This window comes from Hibiscus syriacus, unplaced genomic scaffold (genome assembly GCF_006381635.1).
Source record: "Hibiscus syriacus cultivar Baekdansim isolate YM2019G1 unplaced genomic scaffold, ASM638163v2 tig00113725_pilon, whole genome shotgun sequence".
NCBI lineage: Eukaryota > Viridiplantae > Streptophyta > Magnoliopsida > Malvales > Malvaceae > Hibiscus > Hibiscus syriacus.
The window spans coordinates 970480-992513 of NW_024063471.1; the positions used below are offsets into that span (position 1 = coordinate 970480).

The 22034-nt window shown below is 30.9% G+C and overlaps 1 pseudogene; it reads right to left on the bottom strand.

Annotated features, from left to right (window-relative positions):
- Positions 1-2875: 2875 nt before the first annotated feature.
- Positions 2876-3925, bottom strand: LOC120187386 (annotated as a pseudogene).
- Positions 3926-22034: the final 18109 nt, after the last annotated feature.

Genomic DNA, 22034 nt, shown 5'->3' on the forward strand with positions numbered 1-22034 from the left:
GAAATCCATTAGATGTAACATGTGGAGGTCCCCAGAGGTCTGAAAAAATAAGCTCGAAATGAACATTATATTGCGTATTAGATGAAGAAAAAGGATGCTTGTGGCTCTTGCCCATAAGACATGCCACACATGTTTTATTGATGTCAGAGTTTATCTTTACATTGATTTCCTTAACTACTCTATCTAAGGCATACTGAGTTGGATGCCCTAACCTACGATGCCAAAGTTCAAATTAAACTTGGGAAATATCTATAGCGACAACATGAACAACATCACCAAGCTCTTTTCTATGTGCATGACCAACGACGAAGGTATACAAACCATCATTTTCTTCACCTTGCAGAAGAATATCTCTTGTGGATTCATCTCGAACAAAAGCATTTTCCAGTATGAAACTCAAGGTAAACTGCATTGTCCCTAGCAGGAAAGTAAATTCTTTGTTATATAGGGCACGTGCAACAAATCATTTAAAAACAAAGTTCTTGAGGAATCCACAACCAAATTACCGATATTGGAAATATCAAGGTCCACAACCGAATTACCGATATTGGAAATATCAAGGGAAACTCCATTTCTTACTGTAAGTTTACCTGGGCCTCTAAATTCAGTAGGGTTTGAGACGTTATTAACATCAGGGGTAACGTGATGCGTTGCACCCGAATCCACTACCCAAAGATCAACTGTCTTGGAGGCCATATTGACTTGCGACAAACCTGCTGTAGACTAGGACCGACCTTTGCAGCACTCGTACCCCAAATTAGATGCTTCAGCAACCGAATAATGGGCATTGACAGGCTGTCCTTTGTGAGGTCGAGACTCTGATGAAACACACATAAAGTCTTTATCAAACTGATGCTAGCAGTGGTCAACCAAGTGCCCAAGCTTTCCACAAAGTTGACATTGTACTCTGGTTCTTCCTCGACCACGACCTGTCGATCGATTCCATGAGAGTGGGCGTGAGGGTCTGGAATCACGATGACTGTCATCAGATAACTTTACCTCATGTTGGGCAACATTGGCACTCATAGGCAATGATTCCAATGACTCATCAAAGCCAGCTAGTTGGGCTTCAGCATCTAGCAGCAATGTATAGAGATTATCTAAGGAGAGGGTTTCCTTCATCATTGTAATGACCTCCATGAAAGGTTGGTATTCCCCTGGGCAGACCTTTCAAGATACTGACTATATGAACAACATGCGATACTTCACTTCCACAAGAAGCGAGAGCATCACATACTTCTTTAACCTGCGTAAGGTAAACTCTCATACTATCGTAACCTTTCTTAAGCGATTGCAACTTACAGTGCAATCCCATGGCTGCAGTGGTTGATCTGCTGGCGAACAGATACTGCACCGTGCTCCATACTGTGGCAGCCAAATCTGCTCCTACAAATTGTGGTAGGAGATGAGGGCTGATGGTAAACAGAAGCCACGATGCCAGCGCACTGTCCTGTGCGACGAATTCGTCAAAGGCATCATTGACAGCCATCTCGCCATTGTCATCAGGAACCATCTCCGGTGGCGGCTTCAAGGCACCAGTTAGTAACCGTTCTAGACGGTGGCTTCGAGCAGTGAGCAAAATCTGTTGTTTCCATAGCAGAAAGTTCATTTCATCTAGGACAACATTAACTTTCTTGTGTACGAAGCCCTTGGACAACTCCATAGCCAACACCAAGAACAATCAGCAACGAAAGTGTATAAGCAATCCCCAGAATACTCGGTGAAAGATACCATGTTAAGAAACTACTATTGACGGTGAATTTACACAGGAAAGGGATCTATTTCATATCCGCATATATGCCTTATATTTATAATACAAGCCTAAGCTCACCAATTTCTATTAACAGACTAACCACCTAGCTAACCACACTAACTGAACACTAACAGAATAACTGCCTGCTTACACGTGTATTACAACTCTAACAGCACTCTAACAGGTTTGAGCTTGTTTTATACTTCGAAATTCTTCTCCAACGCCTTCACTTAATGATGGACAAATCGACATTAAAGCACCCAAAGACTATGGTGTTCTCAAAACTTACCCAACAAATATTTTCAAAAAGTGGCAAGTAACCATCGACGCCCCAGCAGTTATACTATCTATTATGGAGTTTCATCCGTAATGATTCATGAATCCTCCTACAGCTTCATGTTCAAGAATTAGAATATATGGTGCTCATTCTCTCACTATCAAACCTTTTCCTTTGATCTTCTCTACGTATCCTTGGGGCACCCAATCTTCTTTCTTGTCATCCTTTACCTTATTTACAACCCAAATGAAATCATGTCCTGAAGCTTCAAGCGCTTTAGCTACCTCATTTAGTTGTGCATCTAAAATCTCGATTCTTGAATATGCTTCTGAAACATAGGTAGAGAACTGAGTTAGGTTTCTACGAGTCTAACCATCTTAAGCTTTATATTTGTCGCATTTGTTGCAGAGTAAAATGGGACCGACTAACCATGTTTTCCTCCTTTCTTATCAAGAAGAATAAGAAAAAAAAAGTAGAAGAAGAACACACGTAAGTGTTACACGTGGGCTTTTTTTAGTTCCAGTTAGAATAAATTGTTATGGGTTTACATTTTCAGTTAGAATAAATTGTTGGGTTAATTACACTATTCATACATTAACTATACCTTATTCTTAATTTCATACATAATGTTTAAAAATTTTTGATTTCATACATGATGTTTTTTTCCGTTAACGGCTTCACCCACTTTCGTCACGAAAAGTGAAGTGGAACCCTACTACAACGACAAGTGACACTTTAAAAATATGTTTTTTTAAATTTTTTAGGTAAATTGCACCATTCTAACACTCAACTATCTTCTCAATCTTATTTTAGTCACTAAAATTTAAATATTTTTAATTTAATTATTAAACTGTATAAGAACCAACCTTTTTTCTCCTGGATGCTGTATTATCCACAGAAAGCACCATTTTCTCGCATTCTCTCGCCGTGAAGGAGTTGTGGATCGCCTCCTCCGTCGGTCCCAATTTCCTCGCCTTCTCTACGGCGATGGTGTAGCAGTCTTCCGCATTCGGCATGTACTCCGCATTGTATTCTAAATACTCAACATTCAAATTTAATTTACCTCAATTCCTTCGATTTGAATGTTGACTTTCTCCCCTCCTTTGACGATGAACTCAGAGGCAGGTTTTGGAGGGTTGTTCTGCGAATTGTTGGGTCGACTCAGTCCTCCACACTGTACAGGAACATCCTCTGGCCTTATGAACCTAAAAGAAGAAACAAACAAATTATAAGAAACTGAAGAAAGCCAAAGAAGTGGATAAATCCAAAAGGGACTCACTTGTAGAATGTTTCGGCTACGAATCCTTCTCTGGAGATGACGAACTTGCTCAAGTATTTCTCAGGTATTCATTAGTTAAGAAGGAGAAGGGAGCCACTTTTATCTTTTAAAGATCATGTTCAGCAGTTGAGGTTTATTACTCAGGTATTCATTCTTTCATTTTCGTTCAAACTCAAAACCCATTGCTTCAGTTTCGTAGTCAATTGGAGCATGAAGCATGTTGTGAAATTTGTAGTTGATGGATGTATGATTAAAAAACTTGTTTAGATGAATACGTTTCTTTGTTGATTACTCCATAAAATAGCTATTAGGGCCTCCAGAAGATTAAGATCTCGGATTCCTTAGGAGCGACAATGCTCGAAAGAATGTTAAGCAACTTCGTCGTTTCCCTAAGAAACCTTTCACAGAAAAGTTTCCAGATTTGTCTCCCAAGCCAATCGACCTTGCTAAAAAAATGCTTGTTTTTTTATCCAAGCAAGCGCATAACCGGTAAATTATGGCAATAGGATTTGCAATGGTTGTGCTTTTTTTCACATTTTATGTTTCCAGATTTATGACGGTTTAGGGTCTTCACCGGTAGGAGTAGTCGACAATCAAAGCAAGAGAGGCCATCCATGATCGGTGGCCGGTGTTGTTGGTGAGCATATGAGCCTTTGACCGTGATTGAAATAAATGTGAGAAGATAGTTGAGTGATGAATGATATAATTTACCTAAAAAATAAAAAAAAAACATGTTTTTTTTAAGTGTCACGTGTCATTTTATTATTGGTTGTAAGTTTCCACATCACTTTCCGTAATGAAAGTGGGTGAATTTGTTAACAGCAAAAAACATCATGTATGAAATTGAGAATTTTTAAACATTATGTATGAAGCTGAGAATCGAGTATAATTCATGTATGAATGGGATAATTAATCCTAAATTGTTATAGATTTAAGCTTAAGAAGAATAAGAAAACCTGTGAGTACTACAAGTGGGTTTTTTATTTTTAATTTCCACGTAATACTTATAATAATGGGTTAACGGATATTAACAGCTGAAGAACTTAAATCGGATGGATCGATAACGTAAAAGATCAAACATACTTAATTAAAAAATTAGTGACCTTAGTCGATCAGATCGAAACAAAGGAGACTATTGACATAGTTTTTCCAATTTTAAATTGAAAATATCAAAAAAAATTATCATTTTTTAATTATATATGGACTCCATAATTTTAGGCCTAGACAGAAAAGGACCCTGCGTAAGTGCCTCTCTTGCTTTTAGTCAAATGCGATCCTGCTCATAACTGTGCACATGGACTGAGTTGCTTATAGTAGGGTTGTAAAAAGCTGACTCGACCTGTAAAACTGATTGAAACTGATTCGAGTCAAAACTATTTTTAACATACGCTGTAGCAATCCGAAACTGACTCGAGTCGGAACTGGTGTTAACCTGAACCAGAGTTGGACCTGGAAATTGTGGATCTGAACCCGAACTGAGAAGGACCTGAACCTGAATTGAATAAAAAATGATATCTGAACCCGACCTGCATCCGACTGATATGAGCCCGAACTCGAGATTGGCCTGGTAAATAACTGGTATTACTCGACTTGTTTTCAACCTGACCTGTGATGAACCTGACCTGTAAATTATCCGACTTGTTATTGACATGATTTGATATTTACCTGACTTGACATTTACTTATATATTACCATGAATGAAATTATAAGATTTTAATAAAATTGTGAGTTTTTGAGTTTATGATATAATTAATAAATTAATATGATTAATTTTTAAATATTATAATAAGATATTTATTATGATAATTAAATTAATAATATACTTATTATATAAAATTATTTAATAAAATTAATAAAAATTATTTAAATGTAAATTATATAAAACGATGATTAATAAAATTAGTTGCATTGGACAATGATTAAATGTAAATTCATATAGTTTAATTTATGTAAATAAAAAATAATATTAATAATGTAAGCATTTATTATGTAATTTATATTGGCATTTAACATGATTAATACAATTAATTTTGGCATTGAAATGAACATTAATTTGATAATAAATGAATATTGGTATTGAACATGGTTAATTCTCCAAAATATAAATGTAAACTATATTGTTTAATTTATGTAAAGGAAGATTATCTAACAATTATAACATACATCAAACATAATATAAAAGATAAATTTAATTGATATTGATAATGTAAATAACATTTGATTTAAAATTTGAATAACATTTGAGTTATTACAGTTGAATACAATAAAATGAAATAAACAATGTTTTTTAAGCTCTCAGATCTTATAACAAAAGTTTTATAAGACTAAAACCATAACTTTGCTACCAAAAATTTCTTCATCAATCTTTTGTATCGAAATATCTAAATGCTGCCAACATTGTTAAATTATGTGCAACTTTTAAAGCCACCAACATAGTTTAACATGAGTAGCTATTTATAAAAAATGACAAGTTACAACAATCTATTTAAGTCAGACCAACAAAATAAATTACAAGGCAACAATAGGCAGCAAGCAACAACAGGCAGCATGCAGTATTTTTGCATTAAATAAACATGCAGTCAGCGGTAAAGCCAAAGGGAATACGATGGCCAACAGTGCCAAACATTTCCTACTTTACCAAACCCTAAGAAAATCAAGCATTCAACATTGTTTATAATAATAGAAATAATATCAAGCAGAATCAGGATGTGTTACTTTGGACAGAAGCATCCTACAAAAAATAGAAGCATAAATAAAAATTGGTTTCTGGTACTCTTAAACATAATAAATATAATAAGTCATTAATAAATATAAGTTACCTGTAAAGGGAAGAAACAAGACAGAATCTCCAATTCCAATGGTTTCACTTAATGTTAAACACCCTAAAAAATTAAAATTAAAATTAAAATAATTAATAAACAATTTGAAATATTGAGATTAACATAAAAAATAAAACAGTTCTATCATACCTTTACATAGCGGACTCATTAACCACAGTAAGGTAGTCTTCATCCTTATCCTCCGGCTCAAAACATACAACCAATTACAGGTTGTTATAAAAATCTCAACATTTGTTTTTGTAAGAGTGAAGCTTTTAATTTGTTCAAAATTCTACCCCCATACTAAAGGACGATTCAGATGCAACTGAAGTAATTAGAATAACCAATATATCTCTCGCCATGCGAGAAAGTACAGGATATGAAACACTTTGATTTTTCCAATACTCCAAAATATCAAGTCGGGTTCTTCAATACGAGGGATAAGGGGCAAACTGATGTAAGAGTCAACATCAGATCATCCACTCCTTGAAGCAACTAAATTAACATCAAAATTCTGAAAAACAAAAGACAAGAAATTAGTAAATGAAAATAGGAAATAAATAAGTTAAAATTCAACTAGAAATTATACTAACTAACTTGAAATAAATATGATTTTCTAAATGTTTGAGGCTGATTGGAACTTGAGCCAATTCTGTCCAAGGATGTGCTACTTTGGACAAAAGAAGAATAGGAAGAACCACAAGGTGCACATTTTTGAATAAAATATATATAACTCAAGAAACTTATCATAAATGAGACTTACCCTCCGTTGAACCTCATCCTCAACATAAAGAGCATTGTACAACTCCTTCAGAAGTTGTAATTTATATCGAGGATCAAGTAAAACAGCAAAAGACATAATCATAGAGTGATCAGATCAATATTTCTCATATAGTTCAAGCATGTGTCCTGCCATTGCAGAAATATCTTCACAATGATCATTATGAGCATCACACAAAAATTTCTCAATTGAAACAACGTTAGCCAAATACAAGTTATAAGTGGGATACTTAGAACCAGAGAACAGAGTAGTAATTTCATAAAAAGGCTCAAGAAAATCACAGATTGTTTGAACTGTTTCCCATTCATGATCAGTAATGATATCCAACTCATTTTCCCTATTAACAAACAAGTTAATTACTAAACTAGCCTCTAGTTCCATATGAATCATCAAGTAAGTAGAATTCCAACGAGTAGCAATATCCAATATTAACTTACCAGAGAAAGAAGCTAATTTAAAGGCACAAAGTCGAGAGTCAGAAGAATCAATAAACTTAACAATCTGACGTAATTTAATAACAGAAGAATCAATTACCTTCAAACCTTTTTGAACTATCAAGTTCAAAATGTGGGCAACACACCTTATATGGAAATACTTACTATTGCAGGGAATAGGAGAAATGACATTCAAATCATCTTTCAGTCTCTTAACCATTCTATCATTTGCAGAAGCATTATCAAGTGTAATGGTACATGTTTTTTTTCAAGACCCCACTCACATATCATCTTTTTCACAAACTTAAAGATAGACTCACCATCATAAAGAGGATGAAAACGACAAAAATTAAGTATTTTAGACTGAAGTTTCCAGTTATTATCAACATAATGAGCAGTAAGGGCAAAATAAGAACGTGAATTGCATGCAAACCAACCATCACATGTAAAACAAACATGACTTGAGACAGAATACATTGAATCAACAATAATTTTTTATGCTTTTCATGCTCCAACATGCAATGCTTAGTAACAATATACCTAGATATATCCTTAACAGAAGAATTAAGGTAATGATGTAAATCCCTAAGTTTTTCATGCTAAACAATACTATATGCATAACCATGACACAAAATAGCCTCAGCAAACAATTCACAGTATTTATTTTAATCAAAAGAAGCTACACTACCAGGATTTTCAGCAAGAAAATTCTTATAAGCTTGGCATTTCTCGGTATGCCTTCTAGGGTTAGATGTTCCAATATAAGAATTAGTTTTATACCTTTTCACTTTGCAATACTTACACTCAACATAAACAAAACCATCATCAGATTTGGTGAATGAGTAGTGGTCCCAAACATGAGATGTTCTTCTTCCAAATTCGGATGAACCAGTGGACTTCCTCTTAGAGGATTTATTCAGATCAATTGCTTAGAGCAATATATCATTTACATCCCCTTGCAAAAAAAACATGGTTAAAAATTAAACCTTTTTTTGGGGATGAATTACTAAATTTCATTAACCCAAAGAAAATAGAATTATGCTACAAAGGAAACAAAGAAACACTAGCTACAAACAAAGGCATCTAACAACCTTATACAACCAATCCCAATAAACAACCAACAACTACACAAATAAGGACTATAAAGGAAACAAATAAACACTAGCTGTTAACAAGGCAACTAACGACCCTATACAACCATTCCCAATGAACATCTAACAACTATACAAACAAGGAATTATAACAAACAAACAATATTAAAATAAACAAAATGAATGAAAAATATATATTAATTCACAAGGATCATTTACCTCTTTCAGAATGTTCTTTATTCTAATTTGTTGGGTTTTCTCCTCAAAAGAAATGAAGAATATATTAATGAATAATATTAAAATAAAAAATTAAATAATAAAAAATTAAATATACCTGGATAATTCAACTCGTAAGAAAGACTATCCATGAAACCCTTGAAAAAATAAAGGTTTTGAATATTAACAGAGACGGAAGAAGAGGAAGAACATGATGGACAATCGCGGTTACATAAGATGAAAAGATATAGAAAGTGAAGAGGCTCAATTGGGTTTTTTCTTAGGTTCGGGTTCGGGTTCGGTTTGGATTTGGCTTCAAGTTTGGGTTAGGGTTTGGGTTCGAGTTCAGGTTTGGGTTTGGGTTATAGAAGATGAACTGGTGTTAGGGTTTGGGTTTAATCGAAGAAAACATTTTGATTTTTACTTTTGGGTGTTTGTAAGGATCAAAGAATGGTTTGGAGAAGAATAATGATGAAATTGTTTCTTGGGTTTGGGGTTTGATCGAAAAAATAGGAAATGATATTGTTTTGGTGTTTGTGAAGATCAACAGACGGTTTTTGTTAAGAACAAGGATGAACTGGGATGAACAGGGGAGAAAATTTTGGTTGTTTGGTCGAAAAACAAGAAATTGTATGGGTTTTGGTGTTTATGGAGATCAAATGACGGTTTTGGTATGAACTCGGATGAACAAGTTAAGAAATTCGTGTGTTTGATAAAAAACAGAAAAATGTTTGGGATTTGGTGTTTTTAAAAATCAAATGAAGGTTTTTTCAAAGAACAATGAAGAACATAAATGAATTTCTAAAGAGAATGCATATGATTTTGAGAGAATCGGAGAGTTAGAGAGAGAGACAAAGCAAAATGGGAGAATGAATTGAAAATGAGGAAATGAGGAAAAAACAAAAAAAGTTTACCTTATATATTACGTTCCATTCAGGTCGGGTTCAAGATCCGCATGTTTTTTAACTTCATTTGGCATTATAGCGTTGTCCCCTTATTTTGAATTTATTCAATTTAGTCCAACTTTAATGATTCAATTTAATCTTTATATTTTAAATTCTTTCAATTTCATCCCTATATAATTTATATTAATAAATTATTTAAATAATAGAGTTAATATAAACTATCATTTATAATTAATATTAATATTAACTTATATTAATATAATATAGTTTATAATTTTTAATTAATATTAATATAAAATATAGTTTATAAAATTAATATTAATAGAAACTATATTTTATAAATTATATAGTATAGTTTATAAACTATAGTTAATATAATTAATATTAATATAGTATATGGTTTATAGAATATAATTAATATTAATATTATATACTATATTAATATAAACTATAGTTAATATGTTAATATTAATGTAAACTATAGTTTATAAACTATCTACTACATTAATACAAATTATAGTTTATAAACTATATACTATATTAATATAAATTATAGTTAAGATAATTAACATGAATATAAATTATATAGTACATTAATATAAACTATAATTTATAATTTATATACTATAGGTTATAAACTATATAGTACACTAATATAAACTAATGTTTATAAACTATAGGTTACATATATAGTTTATATAAACTATATATAGATTGTATGTATACATAATACATACACTATAGGTTACATATATAGTTTACATATAAATAGATTGTATATATACATTTACTATAGGTTACATATATAGCTTACATATAAATTTATTGTATATATACATATACTATAGGTTATATATATAGTTTATATATACTATACATAGTTTATACATACATGTACTATAAGTTACATATATAGTTTATGTTGGATATATGAATTGCAAAACTACACCGTTAGCACTGACTGGAAATATAAACAGTAATTAAAAGGAACAAATTCGTAAACTGTGTCGTGGTAAAAACCACTGCCTTAGAAATAAATTTGCCCCGATGTGTGTAATCGCTGCAGTAGGCGGACTGTCCCTCGAGGTTAACACGGTCACTCCGAATTCCATACACCCGAAACCGGAGTGGACTGCTTGTGGTTTTGCTCTTCTGATTGGAAAGCACTCAGAGAGAACTCACAGAGAGAACTGTAGAAAACACTTTTGTAAGTGAATTGTGAATGTTTGAGAGTGAGTTGAGAAGCTGAATATAGCTCTCTATTTATAGTCTAGAAATAAGGTTAATATCATCCATAAAATTTCAGGATTAAATCTCTTCTTTTGTAACAGCTGAAACGTCTAGATGAACCTGACTCAAAAATAGTCCAGGTTCATTGCATCATTATTTAGCTGTTATAACTCCTGAAATTATATCATGTAACCCCTGGAATTAAATCAAATAACTCATGTAACTCATGATATTAACAGCTTGTCTCCTCTGTACAAAGCTGGAAATCAGTCCAGATACATCTTAACGTTTTTGATTTAATTTAGGAAAAAGCTATTTAATTTCTGATAACTCATAAATCAGTTGTTATCATTTGAAATTTAAACAGTCCTCAACAGCCTATAAATATCAGTTGAAATCTTTCACATTTTCCATTTGTTTCTTTTAAAGAGAAATTCCTCAAGAATTTTCTCTAAAAAGATAGTATCCGTGTGGACGTGTCGAAGACAAGTATTACCACGACCACAACCACGACTGTCGAGCCGAGCCGAGACGAGACAGACGGCGGTTGCGGCGGTGCGTGAGAGTCCCCCTTGTTCTCTATCACTCAACAAGGAAGTGGGAAAGCCAAGCCTTAAATATCATTCCCAATAGTGTTTCCAATACTATGTGGGATTGAGCATTACCAATAGTTTACATGTATACATATACTATAGGTTACATATATTAACTATTGTTTATAGACTATTGGTTAAGATTACATATATAATTTATATAAACTATTATTTATATAAACTATATATCAATTATTAACTGTCTATACATATATAGTTTATGTAAATTATATATCAACTATTGTTTATAGACTATAGGTTATATATATAGTTTATATAAATTATATATAAACTATAATTTACATATATATAGTTTATAATAACTATATAGTTTATATAAACTATATATAGTTTATACATATGTAGCTTATATATATATTATATATATATTATATATATAGTTTATATCTATATAGTTGATTTATATAATTTATATACCTAGTTTATACATATGTAGTTTATATAAACTATATAGTTCATACATATATAGTTTATATTTACATGTATTGTTTATATATATAGTTTATTAGTTTATAATAACTACATAGATTACATATATAGTTTATACATATATAGTTTATGTATATAGTTTATAATAACCATATAGTTTATATATATAGTTTATAATAACTATATAATTTATATTATATATATAATTTATGTATAGTGTTTCTATAAACTATATACTTTATTACTTTATATAGTTTATATATATATAATCTATAGATTACATATATTAGTTATACATACATATATATATTATATTAATATAAATTATAATTTATAAACTATATACTTTATATAGTTTATACATATAGTTTATATACATACATATATATAATATATTAATATAAATTATAGTTTATAAACTATATACTTTTTATAGTTTATACATATATAGTTTATATATATAGTTCATATAAACATAGTTTATATATATAGCTTATAATAATTATATAGTTTATAATATAAATATAGTTTTTATATATATAGTTTATATATAAATTTATATTATGAGTGTTTTCTTTTTTTTTTCAATTTTTTTAAATGAATGCAATTTATTCTATTTTTCATGATTTCTTCACATTTTGCCTTTATTTCGATTTCATCCTTTTTTGTTTTTAATTTATTTCAATTTTAAGTCTTTCACTTTTATATGTATTCAATTTAGTCCTTAAATTTATATTTGCATCTTAATTTGGCCCATTGTTATTTGTTATTTATATTTTTGTAACTAGCCCATAACTTTTTAAATAGGTATAATTTAGTTCTTTTTATATTAATTTAAACCTTACATTTTAAATTTATTTCAATTTGGTCCCTTACCTATGTGTGTTGTTTAATTTATTTAAAATTTTATTTTTAATTTTACATTTCTTCAATTTAGTCCTTAAATTTATTTTTTTACAAAATTGATCCATGATTGTTTTGTAATTTACTCGAAATCATATACAATTACAACTTGCAACTTAACAATCACGAAATATGACAAAATAATTAATCCAAAAATAAAAATAACCCGACCTGAACTCAATCTGTATCCGGTAAACATCCGACATGAATTTTATCTGTCAATGATGTGACACGATCTGAAGGAGATCCGATTGAAGTCCACCCGAACCTGAATTAATCTGGTCTTTATCTGCTTCAAAACTGAACTGTTTTGACATGAACTGACATCAATCCGAACTAAAAATGACCCGACATGAACCCGATCTTGATCCGGTGTCAAATCAACCTGAAAATGTCCCGAATTGATTTGACATGTAACCGACCTGATCCGAGTCAGACCATCAAATTGACCTGACTTGACATGTACCCAATTTTACCCGATCTGTCAGGATCCGATTGAAACCTGACCGATTACATGATTTTACGGTCCTAGCTTACAGTGGCCTTTCTATACACTGTGCAAGATGCGGAAAACACAATCTACTTCCCTAAAAAGATTGGCAAATTGCACCAAATATGGCACGATGCAAGTAAATAGTCATTTATCATGAATCGATAAACTTTGAGCTAGGTGGTCATTACTTTCTGTTGTGACACCTTCGATGAAAACGAGACTCTAATGCTAATTGTTAGCTTGATTGATCAATAAAAACCCATCGAAAGGGGTTGAATTGACATTGAATAAATTGGTGATAACTTGAATAACAATTAAAACTTTTGGTATTATTGATTTAGAGTAGTTAAACTTTCTCAATCAAAGTCTACATCAACTACCATAGCTTTCCACTACTATAGATTTCTCAATTCACTAACTTGAATTGAATTTTTCAAAGATAATGCTTAACCTCTATAACTTTGTTTTTATGGTAGCTAAGATAGAATCACTATAACTTTTTTTAAGGATAAAATAGAATGACTCCCTTCTATAATGTTTGATTTGTCTATGACAAGTGTCGAATTCGCAAAATAAAAATAATTTGTAACATCCATAACTCACATACGTATAAAATTATGAGTTAAAGATGTTACATTAACATTTTAGAACATTCCTTGAACGTAATTGCTTAAAAATTTTGTTTCATTGTAAAACATATCTTTATCAACTTTAAACATGTTTTATTATGAGTATATGTTCATAAAATGATAATTTATCATTCAAAACAAATCCGATTTTACACAGCAATTAGGCAGTTTAGTGTTGTTTCATAACTATATAAAATTACCTAAATACTGGTTGATTTAAAAACCATTTAAACCCTAACATTTAAATAATTCATTCATAAATACGATTATAACTAAAATATCCAAAATTAAAATAGTCCTAAATTACTATTACATATCATTTTAAAATAAATTTGATAAAGCAGCCCAACATATATAATGTACATGCCACTAATAAGTGAAAGATAGGACGTCTTACTGATACCGTCAATAGGTTTGATTTCCAAAAGATGCTCGAAAAGCTCCTCACTTTACGTCTTTTTCTTTATTCGAACCTACGTATGAAAATCATCAAGCGCTAAGTAAAAATTAGTGAGGCAATTATACAACTAAAGTTAGTTAAAACATAAAATGCAATAAATATTTTTAAGACAAAAAAAGAAATATAATTTAATGAAAAAGCATTGAAACTTTCAAACTGAGCTATTTAAGTAGATTTCCTCTTCAGAAAACCTTAAAATCACAATCTCATGATTTTATCAAAAATCATTTAAATCAACATTAGATATAACAACTATTTCATATTTCTTTTTCATTCGAATATAATTCAAAACTTTCATTTTCACTTTCATATTCTTTCCTTTCAGATACTTTTCTTAACTTTCATATTCACTTTTCATATTTACTTTCATAGCCAAATGCATATCTATGAGAACACAAGGTATGTGAGTAGAACATGAGGCGCGCACAGGGCACATCACGGTGACAATCTTAACTGAAACATATAATGCACTCCAAGTGCAATCATAACATGAGCACCAATAGTACATATCATAATGTACACAAATATACCATAACTTAACTGGAAAGTACTCAACTTAATGGCATGCCAAATGTACCTACGATTCTCAATGCAACACATAATGAGCTTATAAATAATAATAGAATATTAATTAATCAACATTTGAAAATCATAAACCTTAAAAATTCATCATCATAAAAATCATACTTGGGCAGTTCATACCCTAAATCACTCATAAAACTTATTGAAAATATTATAGAAATCATCCATAATTAAAAGTTATAAATCATACTTGAAAATAAAATGAGGTTAACTTATCGCAAGTCATCCTCGATCATAATAATTAAATAATTAAACTGCACTGATATTAATACTTTATATCTAAATCAAAATATAAGCCTCGCTAAGCTTTAAGCTTGATTCTTTGCTTTCATTTCACTTCTATCATGAAATTTATCACAATTTCATATTATGACAGTTTGCACTACCTTCAAAGAAATATTATTCTGTATTAATCTACACACTAAAAATTATTCTTCTTATACCATTGGAAACTAGATTCAAATACAAATCTAACCATATAAGTAAATTATTCTAGTTCCATTTGTACAATTTATAGTGAATTTTCAAAGTTAACTTATAGAATATGTTTTGAGGAGAATTTACTGCCCTATTCTCTGACCTATCCTCGATTAAAAATTTATATCTTTTTTGTATAATCATGGAAATCAGTAGTCGTTTGTCTTAGAAAAAACTAGTCTCATATGAAAATCCAAAGGTACAAAAATCATCCTCTAATAATTTATGTAGAATTTATGGTGATTTTCTAAGCTTCTTGTTTCGACCACAAATCTAGGCAGATTTCACCAATTTGCATTTTCAACTTGTTCACTATTTCTATTAGCTTACCAAATGCGCATATATACATAAATCACAAAGTCACACAACATTTGAAGTCTCTTCTTACTATACCAATTATGTCACTGGCTCATCGCAAGCCAATGTTTGTTCCATAACATAAATACTAATTAAATTTGCACTCACCCGATGTCCTTAGCTTGTAAACCTTACTAGCACTTCATATTACGTCCTTAATATTATCCTTAACTTTAACACTGCTTGATCTTGATTTCAATCATAATCTAAATGAACACCATTTACAAAACATATACATTTCAAACCATATGTTAGAATCTTACTAACATAGGCACACAATAGAAAATAAATTCCTAAAAACCTTTCAAATGCTCATTCTATACGAATTTCACATCACATCATCAATGTTGACCTTAATACTTCAAATTGACCAATAAATCCCTTTTTATCCAAGTTCACCCAAACTTAACATAACATATTTTTAGGATTTTCAGAAGCTCGATTCGATAACCGGAACGATTTGTAAAGAGGGGTCGAAACGGTTTTGTGTTTAGGGAGTAAGGAGATTGAAAGATAGAGAATTGCACAACGATTTATAGTGGTTTGACTTTCTAAACCAAAGTCTACATCCACTACCTTAGCTTCTCACCAAGGATTTTCCACAAATTCACTAATTTGTCTTTCTTTTGAGGACAAAGAGATAACCTTACAACTCCCTAGTTTTTCCGGGCTAAACTAGAACCTTTCCCTAGCTTTTACAAGGGATAATCTAGAACCTTTCCCCTTTAAAAAATGATAAGAAATGTAAACAAGAAAACCTCTCTAAGGTAGGTGTTTACAAGATTGAGCTCATAAGAACAAAATATATACAAGAGAAAGATGAAATAAGAATGAAAAACTCTTATCTTGTGTTTGATTGCTTGGATGGTTGTTCTCTTGTTTCTTCAAGTGTCATTAGCTTGTATTTATAGCTTGGAATGTGTTTGAAGTCGTATATAGCTGTTGGGGATGTTTTGGAGTCATTTGGGGATGAGAATCAATTAATAAAACAACTTGGAGCGTGGGGGGAATTGGTACCCCCTCATAGGGAATCGGTTCCCTAATTACAATATGATTTTGACCGTTAGACAGGGGGAATCAGCACCCCCTTGGGGGGGAATTTGTTCCCCCTGGGGGGAATCGGTACCCCCTGGGGGAATCTATACCCCCTGGGGGGGAATCTATACCCCATGGACATTCTGTTTTCTGGGAGCCAAAAACCTGCAGGGGGAATCTGTACCCCCTGGGGGGAATCTGTACCCCCTGGACAATCTAATTTTTCTTGGCTTTGAAACGGTTCGAAATACTTTGTAAAATTATTTTAAAAATAGTTTAAGTATAAAACACAATTTTACACTTTAGTAAGGATTAAAATGAACTTTGAAAGACTTGGAGTAATATTTTGATATTTGAATAATTACATCGAATATACTTAGAAAATCTTTTGTAAAATCTTAAAATTCATTTAACTTAATTTGTTATATCGAAACATAAAAATGTTTTTAACAATCTGCTCCTTTTTGATATAACACAATATTTGAGTAATTTTAAGATTTTGAAATCAAGTTTGAAATTACTCCCCCTTACTTTAACACTTATCCCCTTTAACACCTTAACACTTCTCCCCCTTTTTGTTAAATCAAAACGACTCTAATCTTTAAAGTTCAAAATAACTTTGGAGAGTAAGTAGTAAATTTGACATTTTAAAAATCATTTGAAAAATCAAAGCTCCCCCTCAATAAATGCATTCCAAATAAAATTATGCTTTTAGGATCTTGACACTTAAACAAAATTGAATTTCAACAAAGAATAACAAAAATGTTAGTACCACATGAAATTTAATATATCCAAGACTAAAATACTTTATGCAATACCAATAGTTGAAATTTGATATCAATATCAATTGTTAAAATTAAGTGCATATACATAAAGTTTTCCAAAAATGTTATGCATTTTGAAAATGTTGGTATCAATTGTTAGAGAGATATCATTTTCATTTAAAACACATGCATAAACATTCAAATTTAGGTCAAAAATTTTAAAATTTGTAAAATCAAAGTATTTGAAAAATTGATATCAATTGTTAGAGAGATATCAATTGCATTAAAACCAATTTTGACCAAAATTTTATTATGATGAACTAAAAATTAATATAAATTAATATATCTTTAAAATGTTCATCATAATCATCTTTTCAACATACATGAGATTAAAACAATGATGCATAATCATTTAAAACCAAAACCCATGCATGCTTAAAATCAAATGAGCAACTAAATAAAAAGTATTAAGCTTAGAGGTTACCCATTCCTTTTTCATGTGTGGCTAAAGCATCTTGAATATCATCATTTTCATCACCATTGCTCCCACACACCTACAAGAGACATTTAAGTAGATTTTGGTATCCAAATTACTTTGGATCCTTTGACGTTAGTTTCAATGCCCCTTGTTCCTTTCAAAACCCATACTTGCCTAATTTTAAAACGTTTTCCTTTCTTCAAAGGACAAGTATGTTCCATATGACCATGATAATGACAATGTGAGCATATTGTCATTATTGAACAAAATGAATTATTTAAAATGATTTCTTTTTCTTTTGTTAAGCATTCAAGCTTAACTTTTAAATCAAAATTTCCTTTTTCGAAACTTTCAATTTTTATTTTTGAAAGCTCTAAATCCTTTTTCAAAATTTCATTTTGGCTTTCAAAATCTATTTTTGTTTTCAAAAGAAAATCGTTTTCGATTTTAAATTTTGAAATCATTTTCTTATATTTGGAGTTCATGATCTCAAACTCCGAATATAACCTATTAAAAGCATCTTGTAACTCATCAAATGTATATGAATTAAATTCATTTGAGTTAGAAGATACCTCGGACTCTTCACGAGCCATTAGAGACACCACCTTTGTTGGTTCTTCTTTCTTGTTTCCATGGACTTCCTCGAGCTTATTCCAAAGCTCCTTGGCACTTGAACATGAAGAAACCCCTTCATAGATTTCAGGACCAAAAGCACAAAACAACATGTGCATGGCTTTGGCATTAAGTTGAGCTTTCTTCCGTTCTTTGTCACTCCATTTCTTCTCCTTCTTCTTTGGAGAAGAGTAGCCATTCTCGATTATCTCCCATGCATCAAGATCATTGGATTGGATGAATACCTTCATTAATTTCTTCCAATGATGATAGTTGACTCTATTGAAGTATGGAGGTTTGTCGGTTAGTAAGGAGTCTTCCATGTTGAAAGATCCGGAGGTGGAAGCCATCTTCTCGGCTGTGTAGGAAATTGGTAGAGCTTCTTCTAGGATCGTCTCAAGGTGGTTTAAACCTTCTTAACGAGTTAGGCTCTGATGCCAATTGTTAGGATTTTTGGAAGCTCGATTCGATAACCGGAACGATTTGCAAAGAGGGGTCGGAACGGTTTTGTGTTTAGGGAGTAAGGAGATTGAAAGATAGAGAATTGCACAACGATTTATATTGGTTCGACTTTCTAAACCAAAGTCTGCATCCACTACCTTATCTCCTCTCCAAGGATTTTCCACAAATTCACTAATTTGTCTTTCTTTTGAGGACAAAGAGATAACCTTACAACTCCCTAGTTTTTCCGAGCTAAACTAGAACCTTTCCCTAGCTTTTACAAGGGATAAGCTAGAACATTTCCCCTTTACAAAAGGATAAGAAATGTAAACAAGAAAACCTATCTAAGGTAGGTGTTTACAAGATTGAGCTCACAAGAACAAAATATATACAAGAGAAAGATGAAATAAGAATGAAAAACTCTTCTCTTGTGTTTGATTGCTTGGATGGTTGTTCTCTTGTTTCTTCAAGTGTCCTTAGCTTGTATTTATAGCTTGGAATGTGTTTGAAGTCGTATATAGTTGTTGAGGATGTTTTGGAGCCGTTTGGGGATGAGAATCAATTAATAAAACAACTTGGAGCGTGGGGGGAATCGGTACCCCCTCATAAGGAATCGGTTCCCTAATTACAATCTGATTTCGACCGTTAGACAGGGAGAATCAGTACCCCCTTAGGGGGAATCGGTACCCCCTGGGGGGAATCTGTACCCCCTGGGTGGGAATCTGTACCCCCCTGGACAATCTGATTTTTCTTGGCTTTGAAACGGTTCGAAATACTTTGTAAAATTGTTTTAAAAATAGTTTAAGTATAAAACACAATTTTACAATCTAGTAAGGATTAAAATGAACTTTGAAAGACTTGGAGTAATATTTTGATATTCGAATAATTACATCGAATATACTTAGAAAATCTTTTGTAAAATCTTAAAATTCATTTAACTTAATTTGTTATATCGAAACATAAAAATGTTTTCAACACATTCTTCGATTTTCCATTTTAGTTGTCATTTATGAATTCTTTTAGAATTCATATCAACTTTCTATTTTATTATAAATAGTCCTTTACCTTTTAGCTTCAATTAAAGTTTCAAACAACTTAATTAAATTTCCAACATCTAATTTTCAGCCCAATACCTCAACAACTCCACTATTACCACTTAAGTCATTAACTTTCTCAATATTTGTCATTTAGTACTCAAACTTTGCCAACTTTCCAAAATAGTCAAATTTCACATTCTAACATTAAATTCAATATTCTAAATTTCAATTACAACATAGTACATCATCTTTGTAACATTATCACATAAACACTATAATTTTCCATAATTGTTGAATAGGTCCCCCAACTTTTATAAAATTACAAAATGACCCAATTAACTTTCTAAAGCTTGTATAACCTTTCAAACATCATTTCTAAGCCTAGGAAAATGTTTCACAATTTTCCCCCAATTAATTTCTTAGGGTCAAATATGATAGTGGTTAGGGTTCTTGATTTTCCACTTCTAAACAATATTTCAAGGCTTCTACAATCAAAGCCCTAACATAATTTAACCAAATCACAAATTTCTCAAAGCCCTACGTCATGACTAGATGGAATTTCACTCAATTTCAAGTAGTTTTAATCATCATACAAGCTTTAGAATTAATCTCCAACATCAAAAACATAAAAATCATTCATCAAAATCTCAAAATCAGTAAATCCTACGTAAACCCTAATTTCCAAACTCATCAAATAAGCGTGATCTCCATGTAATATTTTACCAAATGATAGATAATTTCAAGAGGATTAATTCTCTATCTAATAGCTTAATCCAAAAATAAAAAATGAACTTGAAAATTCTTACCTTAATAGCCATGGTGGTTCATGTTTGGGGTTGAAAGAAGCTAAAATTTTCTAATTTTTTCTTCAGTTAAAACATAACACACTTGGCTTAATCTAATATAAATGAATTTAAAATTCTATTAATGTGAAATTATCATTTTAGCCTTAATAAAATATGATAATTTCAACTTGCCATTAGAATATCTTCCATTTTGATATTCCAAAGTCAAAGTTGAAAAAAAAAATCCACTTTTCATCTTTGCCCTTGTTAATTTTCAAAAACTACAATTTAATCAATAAATTTTCCAATTTCAGCTAAATATGTAAAATCGACTTCAATTCTACTGATCCACATTAAATTTCACTATTCTAAAATTTGGAAATAATTATTTCCAATCTTTATCTATCATCCTTCAAATTTTTTTTTAAAATTATGGTTCAATCCGATTATCCGATGTTCTTTCGGACTTTACTGCTTTATAGCTTTTAACACAAATTCCGGATCAAAATTATGATTACCATAAAAACATCATTCTTGAGTTTTAATTATTTATTTATGGGGTCAAAATACCTAGCTTTTAAAAATTATCTTTTTAGTCCCTAAACTTTTTCAAGTTTCTAATTTAGCCATTAAACATTCATAATTTACATTTTGGTCACAAACCAAATTTTAGGGTATTACATAATTCCTCATTCTCTAATAAATAAATAGTATAGATAAATAGGGTCGATTCACAGGGACTAAGGAAGTTTGACAATATCGTTTCTCAAATTGAATCAACTGTAAAAAAAAAATGAGGGGAGTTTAAAATTAATGAAAATAAATAAATAATAAAAAAACTAAATAAAAAATAATTTGAATATAAATAAAATAAATAAAGTAGAAGAATTCAATAGAGATGATATAGCCTTATGTTTTGCTTCGCCTTAATTTTGATCTTTCATCGAAATAAAAGTTTCCCTTCATGATGTACGCTTGTTACAGTCAACAAAGACTAACCCCTGTAGCTAGCTCTTCTCTCCATTTAATTGAATTTTCCAAGTATATATATGAAATACGATCCTTGTTAGCCTAGTCAAGTTTATCGCCGTTAGATCCAAAATAGCTTTAAGTTATAGAAAATCCCGACTCAAGTTATAGTGTCTCACCAAGA